Source organism: Sarcophilus harrisii, chromosome 1 (genome assembly GCF_902635505.1).
Source record: "Sarcophilus harrisii chromosome 1, mSarHar1.11, whole genome shotgun sequence".
NCBI classification, from domain to species: domain Eukaryota; kingdom Metazoa; phylum Chordata; class Mammalia; order Dasyuromorphia; family Dasyuridae; genus Sarcophilus; species Sarcophilus harrisii.
Window position 1 is genome coordinate 435,768,768 of NC_045426.1, and position 7,613 is coordinate 435,776,380.

The following is a 7,613-nucleotide window of genomic DNA, read 5'->3' on the forward strand; positions in this document are numbered from 1 at the left end:
ATTAATGTCCTCTCTCCCCTAAAATTACTCATTCAGTAATTACATTTCCTCATCTGTGTCCATGTTGTATACCCCCAGCAAAAGAATGAGCTCCTTGAGAGCAGAAATTATCTTTATAGTCTCAGCATCCATCACAGCTCCTGAGACACAGAAAGTGTTTAATAAATATTAAACTGAATTGAATTCACTTGGTCAAGGAGAAAGGTAAGCTGCCACAAATCCCTCTAAGCTCATTTCCTGTGTGATTTATATATTAAATATAGGCAGGAATGATGATAGTTCAACCTCTAAAAAAATTTAAGATAGAGAAAGGAATATTTACTAGTTAAATAGCTATAAGAAAAAAAGTAAATACACAGAGAAAAGACTTTTTAAACATTTTAATTTCTTTCCATCCTAGAATCATTTAACACAGAAAAATAGATTTTCATGAAGTAACTTTCTAGATTATAGCCTTTTAAGATAGTACCATCAAATGTTTTTAAAACTATCTTATGTTGTTTTAACTATAAATACATATGATATCGCCTCATTTCATGAACCAAAAGAAATTAGTCAAACAGTCATATCCATCCTGAAGGACAGAATATTTATTTTTCATTTAGATGCATAAATGTTGCCTATCAAAAAATTAAATTATTGTAATATCATTTGTGAACATGTCTATATATGTATATTTAATTTAATTTAGTTGAGAGGCTATTGTAATAAAAGGGGCTATCAGAATAAAAAGTTATTTTTCTCTAAATTTGTTCTTTACATTAGGTCAGAGTTATATATATATATATATATGCATATATACACACATTAGGTCAGAGAAAGGAGAAAAGGGTCCAGATTTTCCAAGAACTTTGATCAGCTACAGAAAAAAAAATTCTTATGCTTCTTATAATTTATAAAAATTATAAAAATGCTTACAATGACTTAAAATTTGAAATTTTTAAAAAGCTAGCAATTTCAAGGTAATAAATGCTCTTAAATAAGATGAATGGTTAGTAGGGAGAAGCAAGAAAAAGATGAAGTACAATCAAGTCTGCATCTTTGAAAAGCAAGATATGTACCGAATATAGACCTGCTTGCTTTTCAGCATGAAAACACCTGAAAATAGATCCTATATGACCTGAGAGAAAGGGAGAGAGCACTGAGAAAATATAGATAATAAAGTGGAGGGGGAGATTTGGGTGTTTTCATGTTTGAGGGCTAAGTAGTGGAAAGTAGAAAATAGATATCCCTGCTATATGATGCCAAAATGGTGGTCTTTGGAAAGGTACTGGATTTGTAATAGGAAGACTTGGATTCAAATTCCATCCAATATGAGATTGGACAAGTTATTTAATCTGTCTGGAACTCAACTTCCTCATGTGTAAAAAGGGACAGATGAACTATGCAAATTCCAAGGTGTTTATTAGCATGAAATATAGGATCATATGATATTCTCATCCAGCTGTCAGCATATGCCTCCCCATCCATAGCTTTTTAAATAAAGAAAAAGTTGTATTTTCCACTGGACTGTATTAGAAATTGGGTTGGCAAATCATCAGCAAAGCAAGGAGCACCAAGTTGCTCGACTCCTTTAAAGTGATCCATCAAAGCAATAGCTATTTCCCCACCCTTCTCCCTAGCATTTTATGAAATTAAAAAAATTTCCCATTTGTAAAGTAATATTTCATAAAAATATATAAAGAGAGAAACTTCATGTGCCAAGAATTCAGAATAGACCTTTTTATCTCCAATCATATCAAACAGCATAATTATCACAGAAACTCAGAGATCATTTAGTACAATGTGAATCTGAATAGTCATCTCCTCTATTAAAAAAACAAAACTAAAAAAAAACTAACCATTGCTTGAAGACCACTAAGAAAGGAGAATCTGTTCTCTCCTAATACAAGTTGTTCTCCTTGTGGATAGCCATAATTGTCTAATCAAGCCAATACAAAATTTTTAAACACTTATTATGTGACAGGGACTGATCTAACAACTAGGGAAACAAAGAAAGGCAAAAAATATTCCCTATACTCTAGGAACTAATGTTAGTGAGCAAGATGATAAGGAAATAAATCTATATAAGCAAAACATATACCAAATAAATTGAAGATAATATTAGAGAGGAGGTTCAGCTAAGACTTGAATGAATCTGGGTAAGATATAAGGCTGAGATGAAGAGGAAGCTCAAGAACTCCCGAACAGACTACTAAAATATATAGAGGTAGGGAATGGATTATCTTTTTTGAATAATGGCAAGAAGATTAGTAGAATTGCATTGTAAGTGTAGGTGTGGGGGTGATGGAGGGGGTAGAAATAAGATGTAAGAAGACAAGAAGATTAGGAAGGAACCAGGTTGTGAAGGGTTTTAAAAACCAAATGTAGGATTTTATGCTTGATTCTCAAGGTAATAAAAAACCATTGAAGTTTATCAAATAGAGAGGTAACATTGACCTATACTTTAGGATGATCAATTTGACAGTTCAGTGAAGGGTGAATTGGAATGGAGAGAGGCATGAGTTAAAGAAACCAACCAGGAAGCTTTTGCAATAATACAGACTTGAGACATTGAAGACCTACACTAGAGTAGTGGCAGTGGGCAGAGAAGAGATATTATAAAGGTGGAGGTAACAGGACTTAGCAATTCATTAGCTATGGGGGAATGAAAGAGAAAGAGGAAACAAGGATGACATCTAGGCTGTAAGTTTTAACTGGAAAGTTGATGGAACATTTAACAGTAATAAAGAAGTTAAAAAGAGGGTGATGGGTATATGGGGAAAGAGAATAATTTCAGGTTGGGATTTGTTGTGTTTAAGATGTCTTAACAACATCCAATTCATCTGATAGGCAATGGGAGATGAAAAACTGGAAGTCAAGGGAAAAACTAGGGCTAGATAAATGATCTGAGAATATGAATAAAGAAGATAATGAATCAATAGGAGGTGATAACTAAGCAAAAAAGCATAGAGAGAGAAGAAAAGAAGACCCAGGACAGAGCTTTGAAAGATACCCATAATTATCAGGCATACCTAGAGAAGATCCAGCAAAGTAGACTAAGGAGAGGTCAAACAAAAAAGGAAATATCACCCAAAAAAAAACTAGAAAGAATTGAGTATAAAGGAAAAGATGATTGAATGAAGAAGGCCATTAGAATGCCAATTAAAAGATCATTGATAACTTTGGAGAAAGCAATTTTAATTTAATGATGATGACAGAAGTCAGACTATAGAGAATTAAAAAGAGAGTGAGAACAAAGATATAAGATAATTGCCAATGGGGAAGAAGAGATTCAAGTGACAGGTTTGTTTGGTTGTTGTTTATTGTTATTGTAGTTGATATTGCCATTTTCCTCCTCATATTTGCCGTTTGTTTACTCAATATACATTTTACATATATGTTGTTTTAATCATTTGAATTGAAGTTCCTTGAGACAGGGACTGTTTTATTTTTGTTGTGTCCCAGTACAAAATCCAATGCTCAATATATAGTAGGCAAGTAATAAATATGTTGATGGAGCAAATACCAATGATAATTAATAATGATTAATGATTATAATTGACAATAGTGCATTATATAGATTATTTTCTTTGAGATGTGTAAGGAGCATTGTTATCATCCCCATTTTACATCTGAGGAAAATAGGCTAAGATATTGAGTGACTTGTCTATAGAGACCCAAGTAACAAATATCAGAGGTAGAACCCAGATCTTCTTGGAATATAATAAAAACCAACTTTCACATAATATTTATAAGTTTATAAAGCATTTTACCCAACATTAACCTATTAATATATTTCAAGTACTCTCTTTGGAAAGTATTGTAGTTATAATTGTTCTCATTCTATAGATAAGGAAACTAAGGTTCAGAAGAGTGAAACAGTTTCTTTATTCTCACACAAATAATAAACATCAGAGGCAGGATTTGAATTCAGTTTTTCTTGATTTCCCCATTCATCATTCTAGACAATATATCAAGTAATGCCAATAACCCCAACAAATGAGAATATAAGTGGGCTCTCCACCAACTAACCCTATATGTAATCACTGTCCCATGTGTTGGAAGAGATGGCATGGGAAGAAGGAAGGGCTGAATCAGCAAATACAACTAGGCTAAAATACTGTGTTTTGTACATAATTGTCATATGAACATCAATTGAAAAAACTGAATACTCACCTTAGAGAATGGGGATTGAAGGGAGACACAAAAGATATCTTCAACTATTATATCAAATGCTTTGCTAAACATGAGAATTATCAAAACAAAATGAATCAAAAATAATTCATTTTCTTCTGCTGATTCTGAAAGGGAAGAACTGTAGTAAAGGATAGGAAGGTATAGACAGATATATTTCATCCCTATATCAGAAAAACCTAATTGTAGTATAGTGGAATGCTTATCAGTCCTCAAGTCAGAAGTCATGGATTCAGGTCTATGCTTTGATACCATGTGACTATTAACAAAATATTTACTATTTCTCAATCTAAAGTATGCATTGTTTACATAAGATATTGTATTGTATTGACAATTTTATTGTAACATAAAATAAGGTATGAAAGCAAAATATGGATGACCACATCAAGAGTGCTTTTGTTGTTCAGTAGTTTTTCAGTCATGTTTAACATCTTGGAACATTATTGAAAGGGGTTTGGCCAGATTTTCCTAAGGCCACACAGCTAATAAGTGTCTGAGGCCAGATTTGAATTCAGGAAGATGAATCCACTTGATTCCAGGCCTACCATTCTATCCATAAGTGCTGTAGAGGAGGGTTAATCTTTAGTCAGAGATTGTGCTAAAGAACTTCTAATGCCCTTTCTAACAGTGAGATTCTGTATTTTTATGGTGTAGCTTATAAAAATAGCAAGCTAATTCATATTTTGAATCAAATGAGATTTAGTAAAGAGAATGTTCATAGGAAAGGAAGAAAAGAGTATTTAAGAGAAATTGAAGATGTATGTGGAAGAGGAGAAGAAACTGCATAACTTCAAGAAGTTAAAAAAGCATTCTCCAATTGGTAAAAGGTCAAAGGATTTCAACAATTTTAAAATGAAGAAATCAAAACCATTTTTAATCATATGAAAAGGTGCTCTAAATCAGGATCAGAGAAATGCAAATTAAGACAACTCTTGAGGTACCACTACACACCTCTCAGACTGGCTAAGATAACAGGAAAAGATAATGATTAATGTTGGAAGGGATGGGGGAAACTGGAACACTAATACATTGTTAGTGGAGTTGTGAATTGATCCAACCATTCTGGAGAGTAATTTGGAACTACGCCCTTTGGGGGCATACCCATTTGGTAAATGTGCTTACCTTTTGATCCAGCAGTGTTTCTACTTGGCTTATGTCCCAAAGAGATCATAAAGGAGAGAAGGAGTCCCACATGTGCAAAAATGATTGTGACAGTTCTTTTTGTCATGGCAAGAAACTGGAAACTGAATGGATACCCATCAATATGAATTTTATGGGATATTATTGTTCTATAACAAACAATCAGCAGTATTATTTCAGAGAAACCTGGGGAGACTTACATGAACTGATGCTAAATAAAATGAGCAGAACCAGGAGATCATTGTACATGGCAACCACAAGATTATACAAAGATCAATTCTCATAGATGTGGCTCTTTGCAACAATAAGATGACTCAGGCCAGTTCCAATGATCTTATAATAAAGAGAGCGATCTACACTCAGAGGAAGAATCTACACACCAAGAGAGAACTGAGTGTGAATCATAATCTAGCATTTTTCACTCTTTTTGTTGTTGTTTGCTTGCATTTTGTTTTCTTTCTCATTTTTTCCTTTTTGATATGATTTTTCTTATGCAGCAAAATAATTGTATAAATATATATATATATATACATATATTGGATTTAACATATATTTTAACATGTTGAACATATATTGGATTCCATCTAGGGGAGGGGTGGGAAGAACGGAGGGAAAAATTTGGAACACAAGGTATTGCAAGGCTCAATATTGAAAAATTATCCATGCATGTTTTGAAAATAAAAAGCTTTAATAGAAAAAGAAGTTTAAAAAAATTTCATAACTTACAAGTAAACAAAAATAATACTATTATAAAAACAATATGCTTGCTGCAGAAAGTCCATCCAGTAGTAAAACATCCCCTACATAGCCAAGGTTTTCCTAAAAGGCTTGAGTAGCAATTCATAATTTTTCCAGTAAAATGCGAGCTTCTTGAGGGCAGAGACTATTTTTCATTTTATTTTGATAATTCTCATGTTTAGCAAAGCATTTGATATAATAGATACTTAAAAATAAATTGAATAGAACGGTAAATTGAATAGAGTGGAATAGATGCATAATATGAACCTAATAGTACCAGCAGGTACATTTTTGATGTAGTCAAAATGAATTAAATTCCTAAAGGAGTTTAAATCATAGGTATGATTGAGAGAAAATCTGAAAAGTGATGAAGTATTCACTAAATACTTCTGTTTCCCTTATAGGCAGCCAAAAAGTTGAAAGGGAAATACCCCAAAGTTTTAAATAGAAGGGAATAGAAATTAGGTCTCACCCTCACTTTTTCTTATATACAAGTGAATTAAATACACTAAGATTATAAAATATATCACTATTTTAAGTTACATCCTCTAGCTTTATCTTCACACTTTACCTCTTTTTCCAATTAATGGTCCATTTGGAGAATGCATATGCAGTTATTTTAGTCCTCTATGGCTCATTAGAGAGAACTAGCAGTGATGTGTTCCATTTCCTTTGGTCTAATATGAATGTATTCATTAAAATGATACTATAAAATAACCAATAAGGTCAGTTTCTAATATCTAAAAAGAAATAATAAAGCAAAAGTTACTTTCCAATTTTAAAGAAATTAATTCAATTTGTTGTGAGATTTCTTTTAGAATCAAAGTAAATGGGTAGAAGGGAACTCTAGAAGTAGTTTTATATTATAGCCTGACCTCTTGTTCAAGTGTATTAGACTTTAGAGTATTGGATTTGACAGGGCCAGGGGGTAGAGCATTACATCGTGCTAGCAAAAGCAAATGATTAATAAATATGTAATTATGAGGTGGGGGAAGCATGCCTATATTTACTATTTGAAAAACACCATCCTTTTTTATATATGAGACCATTAGCCCTCTCCAAATGGCAGAGCAGAACACAAATTGGTCTGACTTGTGAAAAGATGGGATATGAGTCTGTTAATGGGCCATCACATTCTATTATGTTCTTTTTTCCTTTTCTTTTTTTCAACTGTTCCAAGGGAGAGAAAATACAGCTTTTTTTTTTACTTAAGGAGTTATTTCTTTGGCAATGCTCTCTTATTTCAGACAGATTTTCTCTTTCTTACCTCAAGAATATTTCCATTAGAAGTCAGTATTCCTCTCCCTATATTCTTTTTTTCCCCTATATTCTTAATTAAAGAATTCTTAATTCTTAAACATAATTGGAAATGCTTTATATTTTTTTTGCTAATTTGAAGTAGAATTGACACAAAAATTTTGGTATAATAGATAGACACCATTTTATTTAAGTTTAGGGGGAGAGAAAGGTATGTCAAAGGAACTATTTATGAAATGCCAATTTCATATGGCCTCCAGGAGAGCAAAGACAAGCATGACAGTTTGTGAGACTGCATGTTA